The 11853-nt window shown below is 49.0% G+C and overlaps 1 long non-coding RNA gene across 2 annotated transcripts in view; it reads left to right on the plus strand.

The window, feature by feature from the left end:
• The window catches only part of LOC105005480, a 14360-nt gene extending 11180 nt beyond the window's left edge, over positions 1–3180 (plus strand). For both annotated transcript variants that reach the window (XR_827325.1, XR_827324.1), the window contains exon 3: positions 2858–3180. This is a non-coding gene — a long non-coding RNA (uncharacterized LOC105005480). The remainder of the gene's footprint in view (positions 1–2857) is intronic.
• Positions 3181–11853: the final 8673 nt, after the last annotated feature.

The raw sequence follows: 11853 nt of genomic DNA on the forward strand, positions 1-11853 counted from the left end.
CCCCTGTGAGGCAAAGAGGCCCCAGGCTGGGCCCTTGCCAGGGTGCTGCCTGGAGAGGACTGGATGTTCCCAAAGGTTCTTCCCCAGGGACCCAGAGGAACAGATGGGTCTTGGAGGGGCCAGGGCAGACCCTCAGTGTTAAGAGCCTCTGTATTGCATTAGGGGCTTCCCTGGTGGCTCAGACAGTAAAAAAATCTGCCTGCAGTGCAGGAGACCTAGGTTCAATCCCTGGGTCAGAAAGAGCCCCTGGAGAAGGGAATGGCAACCCCCTCCAGTATTCTTGCCTGGAAAATCCCATGGACAGAGGAGCCTGGCAGGCTACAATCCATTGTGTTACAAAGAGTCGGACACGACTGAGTGGCTAATACTTTATCAGGTCCCTGCCGGGCTTCTCTGGTGGCTCAGATGGTAAAGAATCTGCCTGCAGTGTGGGAGACCCTGGTTTGATCCTTGGGTCAGGAAGATCCTCTGGAAAAGGGAATGGCAACCCACTCCAGTATTCCTGCTTAGAGAATCCCAGGGACAGAGGAGCCTGGCAGGATACAGTCCGTGGGGTTGCAAAGAGTTGGACACGACTGAGCGACTAACACACACTCAGGTCCCTGCCGTGATGCCCAGAGGCAGAGACCTGGAACCTCTGTGCCTGTGTCTACCCCTGTGCCATTGGATGTTGCAATGTTGCTACTTGAAATACTGTGGGTAGGGGCGGGGTTGTGGGTTGTGGGGAAAGGAACAGGAGACAAAAGTGAATGAGACACATTTGCAAAGCCCCAAGCATGCCTCACTGGAGATCTTCTCTGACCCTGGCCCTTAGGACATTCCAAGTCCAGAGAGTAATTTCAACAGTGTCCACACACAAGGGGTGTCTGTCATTCACCTGTGAGCTCCCCTTTTGAGAGAGATGGGACCAACCTAGCAGCCTCCCTTTTCAAAGGGAAACAGGGTACATGGTGGAAGGTGGGCTTTTCTTAAAAGCAACAGAAGAGAAAGGTAAAGAGTATTTTCCTTTAGCACCGATAATAAGGTAAGAATAGGATGCTTTCCTATATACTAGCAGGGCATTTCCAAAACATACAAGAGTAACACAAGTAAGAAAGAAATGTGCAGGTAAAGAAATTATCCATTGGAAGTTTTTGATTTTTAAAACTTTTTGGAGGTTTTTATTACAGTAGGTGACTGTGAGATGAAATCATTTAGTCATGTCCAGCTCTTTGTAACCCCCTGGACTGTACCTCTATTCATGGAATTCTCCAGGCAAGAATACTGGAGTGGGTTGCCATTCCCTTCTCCCAGGGATCTGGGTCTCCTGCATTGCAGGCAGACTCTCTACTGTCTGAGCCAGTTAATAAAATAGATCAGCTTCAAAAATGTTTACAAACATCAGTGATATTCCAGAGTTTTAAGACCAGGTTAAATCCACAATAACATGAAAAATAACCAGGGTGCCCTAAGGTTCAAATATCTCCTCCCAGATAAGAAGCAGAGAAGGGGGATATTCGTAGAATTTGAAGAATGAGGTGGGGCTGGGTTGCCAGATGAAACACAAGGAGGCCTGTTGCATGTAAATTCTAGATAACACAACGAGCATTTTGTTAGTATGAGAGCATGGTCCAAATATTGCATGGGACAGACCTATATGAAAAAAAAATATTCATTGATGAACTGAGATTTAAATTGAGCTGGCCATCATGTATTTTCAGTTGCTCAATCTGGCCACCTTGGATGGGCCTCCCATCCACTCCAGTAGGCGAAGGCGGAGAAGTGACTTCTGGAAAAGAGCCTGGCTTGTTTGCCTGGTGCCTGGTGTCGGGGACTCCAGGGAGACCAGGCCTCTGGCTCCAGGCCTGCCTCCCAGGGCCCTGGGAAAAGGCCCTGGGCCTCTTCTCGGAGCTCTGGCTCCCTGGAGGGAATAGGCAGGGCCCAGCAGCTGCAGAAGGAAGCCTGGAAAACAACCTGGAAACAGTTCAGGCTTCTCTGGGCAGCTGCCAACACATCTCCAAGTGCGCCAGGGCCCCCGACCACACCGCAGGCCACCTCCCGTGGGCCTGAGAGGTCGCCCTGACCCCCTGGAGTAGAGTAACACTGAGCCACACCGCAGCTGACCCGGCAGACGGGCCAGCCTGCACTGACCTCTCCTTCAGGCCCGACGCTGACTTGCCCCCACGTTCTCTGGGGCTGAGGTCATCGAATGCCCGTGGGCCTTTCCTGCAAGGCTGCCATGCCAATCTGTAGGCCTTCACTGGGCGACTAGTTGTGTGTGCTGCCCACAGGTACCCTGGGGAGGGGTCTGCTCCCCAGGATTCTGGGAAACCCCTGAGTGAGGGTCCTGCGATCTCTCCTCTGAAGGTGAATGGAGCCTGCCTGCCTGAGGCCTCTGGGCCAGCCAAAGACCCTCCAGCCCCTCAGGCCCCCTGCTCTGCTAGCCCTGCTCAGGGGCCTTCCTCCCAGAGCTGTGTGGGAGCGGTGTTTGTGTCCTTTCCCAGCGAGCAAGGAGGGGAGAGGGTGGGAGGAAGAGGGGCAGGCCTGCCTTGGGAAGTTTAAGCTTGAAATGTTGGATGGGAGCACTCCCTGGGGTGCTGAGAAAGGAAGGAATGGACAGCTTATGAGAGAGCCTGGCTTTGCTAAGTATCTCCTGTGAGGTGCTTTTAGTCCCATTTTTACAGAAGATGAAACTGAGGCCCAGAGAGGTCATGGAATCTCTCTCAGGTCACACAGAAATGCCAGCCTCAGGATTCCCAGCCAGACCTCTCTGAGTGTTAAACCTGGGTCCATTCTGTGCCTCTTTGCGGCCCGGGAGAGTTCCGATCTAGTTCAGGAGGAAATATCTACTGTCAACTCTGTTTTTCTACTGTGTTAGGTTCCTGCCTCCTCTGCTACCCCCAAGACTTGGCTCATGACTGAAATTTCGACAAGAAAATCATGCTGAAAGGAAACAGCTGAACTTCTCTGTGTCCACACCAGGAACCCCATCTCCTGGGCTCTCAACCCTCCTCTCACAGAGCCAAGTGACCTCTTGGGCAAGACTGTGGTGGTCTCGGCAGTACTTTGGGGATTGTCCCTGGTCCCTGCTCTCGGATGGCTCACTTGGTAATTCCTGACAGACTGCAAACCAGCCTTTCAAACTCAGCCTGTGTGGTTGGTTGAGTTTGGTTAAACTGGAGGATATAGGCCGCCATGATGCCCCACGCCTACCCCCCCAGGTGACACTGTGACTTGTCCCTGCCCCCTTAGCCTTTCTTGGATGTCTCCCATAGAGGGCTCAAGCCTTCATTATCTTGGGCATTTCTCAGAGTGTCTCTAGCACTCCAGCCCCCTTGGGCCACCATTCCACCCCCTCAGCACCTCACAGCAGTAGGATGACAAGAAACGTCTGAGTATGGTGGGGAGAGCGTGGGGGCTGGGAGGTGAGAGGGAAGGCTCTGTTTCTTCCAGTCATGAGCTTCCTCTATTGACTCACGCATATGTGTTGGCTGGATGGGGAAACATGGGAGGAGATGGAGGCTGGACGTGGTAATACCAGCCCAGTGGCTCTTGGCTCCAAGTCTGCTCACAGATGTTTGTTAACCAGACGTCGTTAGAAAGGACTTCCAAGCTCTACTTGCACCTCCTCTGCTGAGGGTTGACTCAGTAGCATTTCTCAGAAGCCCCTTTCTTCTGTCACAGCTTGCAACTCCTCTGAGACTCCAGAAACATCCAGCCTACGCAATGTCTTTTCTTGACTGAAGTGTGGCTGTTGGAACCATACTGCCTGGGTTCCCATCCTGGCTCTGAACCCTCTCAGACTTGGGGGTGATCCTCAATCCCTCTCTGCCTCTGATCCCTTGCCTCTAACGTGGGGATGAGAGCAACTATAGCCTGGAGTTGTTGAGATTGCAATGTTGGCAGCTGTAAAAGACTTAAAATAGTACCTGGTATATGGTAGGTGCCATGGAAATATTAGCAGCTGTCTTATTATTACTATTATGATTATTTTTCTGTCTCCTCTGCCCTTTCCTTCCACGTCTCCAGTCCAGTCTTTATCGATGCACTGTCCTCCAAAGCCTTGGCGGGCTGGCTGGGCAAAGCTGTCCTTACGGATGGTGTAAGGGCCTTGGAAGGCTGGAGACTCTCCCATGGAGATGAACATGTGCCTCTGAGAAGGTGTGGGGACCCCTGCAGATGGTTCTGAGGTGGGAAGGAGCAAGTCACCCTCTGCTGTACTGAAAGGAGTACAGCTGCCTAGAGCAAGGGGCGTGTCTCCTGGTGGTGAGGGAACTTTGGTTTGGGTTCAAATAGTTCAGAGAAAAACGCATCAGTCAGAGGACTTCTGAGTGTATCCAGATGGAGGTGAAGCCACACACCTGGTCTCACCTGGGATGAAACTGTGGAACTCCGATGGAATTCCAACCCAGCCCAAACTCTGATTGAGATTTGAACCCATGAGCTGGGACTTGAACCCACTGTCTTTTCATTGAAATCACACACCTGGTCTCAGGACTTAATGAAGATCAGGTTCTTTGTGTCTCGGTGTAGAAAGAATTCATTGAGAGTCAAAGTGATAAGTAAGAAGTGTCAATAGATTTATTGAGAGAGGTACACACTCCACAGACAGAGTGTGGGCCATCTCAGGTGGCAAGAGGCCCCAAAACAAGTGGTTAGTTTTTATGGGCTGGGTAAATTCTTAGGCTAATGAGTGAGAGGATTGTCCAACCATTTTGGAGAAGGGGTGGGGATTTCTAGGAACTGGGCCACGGCCCACTTTTTGGTCTTCTGTGGTCGGTCTAACAGTCACAGCAGCAGTGGGTGTATTGTTCAGCATATGGATATATTACAGTAAGTGTATAATGAGGCTCGAGGTCTACTGGAAGTCAAACCTTCCACCATTCTGGGTCTAGTAGATTCTAATCAGTTTATGTTGTATCCACAATGACTATGTCATTCTCTTAAAGGTTATATCCTGCCCCCTTCCCTCCTGTTTCAGAGGTTACAATTAAGACACTCATACAGTAGGACTCTAGTGGGTTGGTGGGTGGCTCCCCAAGAAATATGTCCATGTTCTAGCCCCCAAAACCTGTGAATGTGACCTTGTTTTTAAAGAGTCTTTGCAGATATCATTAAGAATCCTGAGATGAGGTCATCCTGGATTATTTGTCTGTGTCCTAAACCCAAGGACAAATGTCCTTGTAAAAAGTAGAAGAGGCGAATTCGCAAACACAGAGGAGAAGGCCAAGTGAAGACAGAGGCAGAGTCTGAAGTTCTGCAGCCAAAGCAAGCTTGGAGCCACCAGAGGCTGGAAGGGAAGCTTTGGAGAAAATGCAGCCCTGAGGACAACTTGACCTTGGATTGTTTTTTGCTCCCAGAACTGTGAGAAAAATTCATTTCTGTTGTTTAAAGCCACCCAGTTTGTGGTAATTTGTTTCAACAGTTACAGGAAATTAATAACAAGGACCAACTGCAAACCACAGCCTATCTGTACCCCAAAGGGAAAGGAAAAGATAAGGGGCCATGGTTTGAAGTGGTGAAGGCAGAGAGAAATGAAACTCAAAGGGTCGATGAAGGACTTTCGTCGACTGCCGCATGTGCTGGAGCAGGTTGTGCACCGCACAACCATGGATGTTATATACCACATGCTTGTAGATCTGAGTATCTGCTTGGTTTTTCCCTGCAGTGGTCAGTCAGGTGTCTTAAGGAAGGGGTGCCTCTTACTAAAACATACAAAATTACCCTATGGCCTTGTTGGTGTTAGTGAGAAACATCTAGATAGCCCTGTCCAGTGGAACTTTCTGCAAAGATGGAAATGTTATGCTGTAATTATTGTTGTTCAGTCACTTGGTCAAGTCCAACTCTTTGTAACCTCATGGACTGTAGTACACCAGGCTCCTCTGTCCTCCACTGTCTCCCAGGGTTTGCTCAAATTCATGTCCATTGAGTCAGTGATGCTATCTAATCATCTCATCCTCTGCTTCCTCCTTCTCCTTTTGCTCTTGATCTTTCCCAGCATCAGGGGCTTTTCCAATGACTCAGCTCTTCGCCTCAGGTGGTCAAAGTATTGGAGCTTCTGCCTCAGCAACAGTCCTTCCAGTGAGTATTCAGGGTTGGCTTCCTTTAAGATGGACTGGTTTGATCTCCTTTCAGTCCAAGGGACTCTCAAGAGTCTTCTCCAGCACCAAAGTTCAAAAGCATTAATTCTTTGGCACTTATGGGACCATCCAATAGCATAGCCATGAGTCACATGTGACCCTTGAGTACTTTGAATGTGGCTTGTGCAACCGAGGAGCTGAGTTTTATTTTAGTTAATGTAAACTGTAAACGCCACATGTGGCTGGGGGCTACCATATTGGACACGCAGCCCCAGGTCAAGAAAATGGAAGCTCCCTACTGCTCAGTGCAGAATTTAATCACCAAAAGCATGGCCACTATTCACTTAATACTATCCATGGGTCCCTCTGCAACTTAGTCCCTGTTGAGTGGAGGCAAGGGAGTCAGTCAGGGACCAAGGTGGTGGGAGAGGTGGTGACAGACAGTGAGGAGTGCCTGGGAGTATGACAAATACCTAACCAGACTGAAGCAAGGGTCCAAAAGCAGAAGGGGGTCTAGAGAAACGCCTGCCCAAGGAGATTAAGAGATTTCTCTCTAAATTGCTGTCTTTCCCTACCCTTAGTCACCCTTCATGAACTTGTCAGTCCTGAAGTTAGCAGAACTCTTTAGAACCTTTTTTTTTTTTTTGGTTGCACCAGACAACTTGGGAACCCCCTGTAGCTCAGATGATAAAGAATCTGCCTGCAATGCAGAAGACCTGGGTTCAATCCCTGGGTTCAATGTCTGGGTCAGGAAGATCCCCTGGAGAAGAGAATGGCAACCCATTCCAGTATTCTTGCCTGGAAAATGCCATGGACAGATGAGCCTGGCGGGCTACAGTCCATGGGGTCACAAAGAGTTGGACGTGACTGAGAATGTACAAACGCACACTGCAAAGGAAGAAAACAAATCTCAAATTCCGTTTTTTAGGTAAATGTGATACAGATCGATAGAGATGATAAAGACTGTGCAAAGAAGAAAACCAAAGACCAATATCGCTAATGGATGGGTGCAAATATACTTAAAAAAGAAAAAAAGCACATGAGCCTACTCTCACAGGGCTTAGTTCAGTTCAGTTGCTCAGTTGTGTCCGACTCTGTGACCCCATGAACCGCAGCACACTGGGCCTCCCTGTCCATCACCAACTCCTGGAGTCCACCCAAACCCATTTCCATTGAGTCAATGATGCCATCCAACCGTCTCATCCTCTGTCATCCCGTTCTCCTCCTGCCCCCAATCCTTCCCAGCATCAGTGTCTTTTCTAATGAGTCAGCTCGTCACATCAGGTGGCCAGAGAGATATGGAATCACACAGGAAGTGGTATTAGCATGTCTGTAGCATCCATACAGCAGGAGATGCAGCTGTTGAAAATAATTTTCTTAAGAGGTTGTTAATTTGACAAAAAGCAGATCATAAAATAGAATTATAGTCTTTCATTTTTTAAATAAAAATATATCTATAGTCAAAGAAAAAAATGTCTGGAGGGATATATCCCAACGTCTATGATGTCAGGGCTCATCAGCCAAAGGACGCCAGGAACACATGTGTAATGGGGTTTATGGGCAGTGAGGGGCATCTCAAGAAGAAGCTGCTAGAAAGGAATTAGTATCAGGTTTCAGCTTGTGGTCATTGCCTTGGGGGATGGTTCAGGTAAGCGGGGCTTTGCTCTGGACTGGATGCTGCTGGGAAGTGGGGGTAATTTTATGACTCGATGTCTTAATAATTCGCATCAAGATGAATGGAATGAGGTTATAATTGGTAATAACAAAACAAAAACAGCAGGGACTTCCGCAGTGCTCCAGTGGCTGACTACACACTCCCAATGCAAGAATCATGATCCCTGGTCAGGGAGCTAGATCCCACATGCCACAACCAAGGAGCCCACAAGCCGCAATGAAGACCGAAGATCCTGAGTGCCGCGACTGAGACCCGGCGCAGCTAAATAAATGAATATTACAGAAACAAAAACAACAGAACCTATAAGCCAGAATAGGGGGGTGTTTGGTTATTTTTGTGGTTTGGATGATGCTTTTGTTTCTGTCTCGTGCAGACACGAGTACAGAGTGGTTTTTTTCTTGATCTTCACAGTGGCAGTGGCCTGGGCTACTGTGGGTGTTCTGTGGAGCTGGACATGCTCAAGAAGAGAATGGTAGGTGACATTCTTTGTCCCCAAGACCAAGGCCCGGTTGTGAGAGTGTTGCCAGCTTTGGCCAGCAGGGGCTGGTTTGCCACTTTGCTCTTTCTTAACGGTGTATCTTAATGCTCTGTGTGTTGGGGTTAAGAGTGATTTTCATTTTCTACTTCATATTCTGGAAAATGTTTTTGTTTTTTTAAATCATGTATTACATTTATCTCGATAAAAATAGCTCTTTTCTTTCTGAGCAAAACCAAACCAAAACAAAACAAAAAACCCAGCTGCATAAGAAAACGCTAAACTGGGTAAACCCAACATTTGGTGAGACAGGTAGACAGCCCCGCTGGATGCCCAGAACAAGAGCCACACAGCTGTTCACGCCACATCCTGCCGAGAAGCTCCACTCAGACGTGTCCCCAGGAGGCAGGCGGGGCGTGCCAGGGTTAGAGTTTAGATTAGAGGGAAATTGAGGTTGCTCAAGACCTCACTCCAGGGGCCAGGTGGTGAGAAACACGGCTGGCTTCACCACTGGGTGGAGGTCACCTGGATACCTTGGACACCTGCTCCGAGGCGCTGCCAGGCCAAAGGCGGTCACATGGCCTAGAGCTCTGGCTCTCAGCTTGGCCTGTGCTTCAGAATCACTTGGGTCAGTTGATACCCTCCCACACCTCCAGGGCTCAGCCACCCTGACCAGTTAAATCAGGATCCCTGGGGAGCAGGGCCCAAGTGTGAGCATTTCTTGGCTCTGCAGGAGGTTCCTCCAACTAAACCCTGCTCCTCCGACCCTGGTTTCATTCTCCTGTTTTAGTCTCTACCCTCATCTTTTCCACTCCCTTCACCTCTACTGAAGCTCAAATCTTCACTTCTCTCCCCTAAATCATCCCTGTCCTCCACTCTCCCTGACTGATCTTTGTAAAAAAAATAAATAAATAAAAATTAAAAAATAATAGAAGTCACTGGTTCTCATCTCTGGCAGGGTATTTGAATCGCCAGGGGAGGCTGAAAAAGCATTCCTAGTGCCTGGCCCCTCCTTTAAGAGTTTCTGATTCCATCGGTCTGGGGTGGAGCCCAGGCACTGGTATTTTTCTTAAGTTTCCCAGGGGATTCTGTTGGGGAGTCAGGGCTGAGAACCACTGCTGTAGGTACTTTTACTCCCCAGCCCAGCAGGCGTCAAGTGAAGGAGCTAACCCTGGAAACAGAGGCATAAGAGTTCTTTAGGGTCCCTCTAGGGGAGTCTGTCACAAAGGAGAGGAGTCCTTGTCCACAACTTTGCTGGAGAAGATCACCACGTAGCTCTGTTTGCATCTGGGCAACCACATGGGGTGTTGGGGGAGGAATTCAGCAGCTACGGTGATAGCACCTAGTGGTGAGGTGGTCCCTGGCAGAGGAGGACTGGAGAAAGAGAAGGGAGAAAAAGACAGGAATTTTGTCCTAGCTGATGTCCTGAATGCCTTGAGGGGAACTTTGCAGAGGGCTGGCTCCCCCTGGAGTAAAGGGTGGGGAGGGGGGCAGAAACTGGGGAAACAGGGTGGATCTCAATGAACACTTGATTGTTAAGAGCTCTGAGCCTGGGAGGCCTATGATGGATGCTGTGGGTCCCACTCAGACCCCCTTGCGGGGCCCAGGCACTTCACCCCCAGCTGCAGGAAGCTTGTCTGCTGACTGCTCACAGTTGAGTCCTTCCCCAGGAATTGCCCTCTGATGAAGGGAGCTGCCAGGTGCAAGGCTGTGTCCTCTCCGCAGGGCAGTCTGCATACAATGACTAGTCAACAAGGAGGGGCACAAAGACCCGGGCGCCTTACCTCCTTTGACGACACCCCAGCTGCAGAGCTCCCCACGGGATCAGCTGACGTGTCTGATGTGAGCACATCCCAGTGCAGCCTTGTCTCTGCCTAATCCTGCTTCCCTCATCCCCCTTGCAGTGCTGCTCTGACTTTCTCCCCATAGGCCTCCCCACATGCAAATTCCCAAGTCTGTTTCCAGGGTGCCTGACCTTAATTTATGTGTGTGGGTTCAGAGAGGAATGAAGTTGGGTTGCGTTACAGCTGCTTTGGGGGCCTCATGGAACATTTGTAGGTTCAAAGAACATAAAAATTGCAACTCTGATCAGATATGGGCTCTGCTTACAATTCCTCGGTGACTCCCTACCATCTCTGTGATAATTTGAGAGCTCTTTTGCAATCCAGCCTGACCACCACCGTGGGCACCTCCTCCTCTCCCTGGCTCTCCAGGCAAGGAAAACTGTGATAAAATACATGTAAGATAACATTTATCATCTGAACCATTTGAAAGTGTACAGTCAGTGGCATCTAGTATATGCACAGTGCTGTGTAACTCACCCTATCTAGCTCTGGAAGATTTTCACCACTCCCAAAAGAACCCCCTATTAAGCAGTCACTCTTCATTATCTTCTCCTCCCAGCCCCTGTGTGCATGTGTGTGTGTGCTAAGTCACTTCTGTTGTGTCTGACCCCTTGTGACCCTATGGAATGTAGCCACCAGACTCCTCTGTCCATGGGATTCTCCAGGCAAGAATACTGGAGTGGGTTGCCATGCTCTCCTCCAGGGGATCTTCCTGGACCAGGGAAGGGAAGCCCCCTAGCCCCTGGCAGCCATCAATTTATTTTCTGCCTCCAATAATTTGCCTACTGTGGATATTTTATGTAAATAGAACCATACAATGCGTGGCCTTCTATTGTCTGGCTTCTTTCATGTATAGTGTTCATCCATGTCATAGCATGCATCAGAATGCCATCCTTTTTATGATTGAATAATGTTCCATTTGGAATAACATTCCAAATATATCACATTTTGTTTACCCATTCATCAGTCAATGGACATGTGGGTTGTTTCCAGCTTTTTGGCTTTAGTGCTGCTATGAACATTTGTGTACAAGTTTTTGCTTGAACATCTGTACTTAATTCTTTTGAATATCTATCTATATACATATATTAGAATTGCTAGGTTATATGGTAACTCTCTGTTTAACTTTTTGAGGAACTGCTAGACTGTTTTCCATAGTGGCTGCCCCATTTTACATTCCCATGAGTAACGTATGAGAGTTCCAATTTCTCCATATCCTTGCCAACCGTTGTTGCTTTCTGGTTTTGGGATTGTAGCCATCTTCGTGGGTGGTGGCTTTGACTCGCTCAGTGCATGGTTTTTACCCCCTACCGTGTGGCAGGCACTGGACTAGGCACTGGGGATCCTACGGAGAACACTAAGGCTCTGCTTTGATGGCAGTTCCATCCTGGTGGGGGGATGACACAGGAGAATGCAGTTAGGAGACTGAACCGTGTTCGTTAGCAGGGACAGTAGAACCACTGGGCTGCAGCTGGGAGAGCAGGGAAGCGAGCTCTTTGCGCTTCTTGTGCCTCTCCTTGCCCTGGTGGGTGGAGCAGAGGTTGCAAACTCAAAGGCTTCGGGGGCACTGGACATGGCCAGAGGAGGGAACCACAGGGGCGAGCGCACGTGCATTTGTGTGTGTATTTTGGGGGGTTGGTGCTATGACAAACTAGAGGGTACCAGTCCTGCCTCTAGGGGCAGATGCTGCTTTAGCACTGGTTTCTTACTGGTGAATAGAACTGGGCCTGGCCACACTGGATCAAAATAAGATTTTAACATGAAATCTATACTTTTTTACATGATGGCACTTTAAAAACA

The sequence above is a fragment of the Bison bison genome, unplaced genomic scaffold (genome assembly GCF_000754665.1).
Source record: "Bison bison bison isolate TAMUID 2011002044 unplaced genomic scaffold, Bison_UMD1.0 scf7180017864491, whole genome shotgun sequence".
NCBI classification, from domain to species: domain Eukaryota; kingdom Metazoa; phylum Chordata; class Mammalia; order Artiodactyla; family Bovidae; genus Bison; species Bison bison.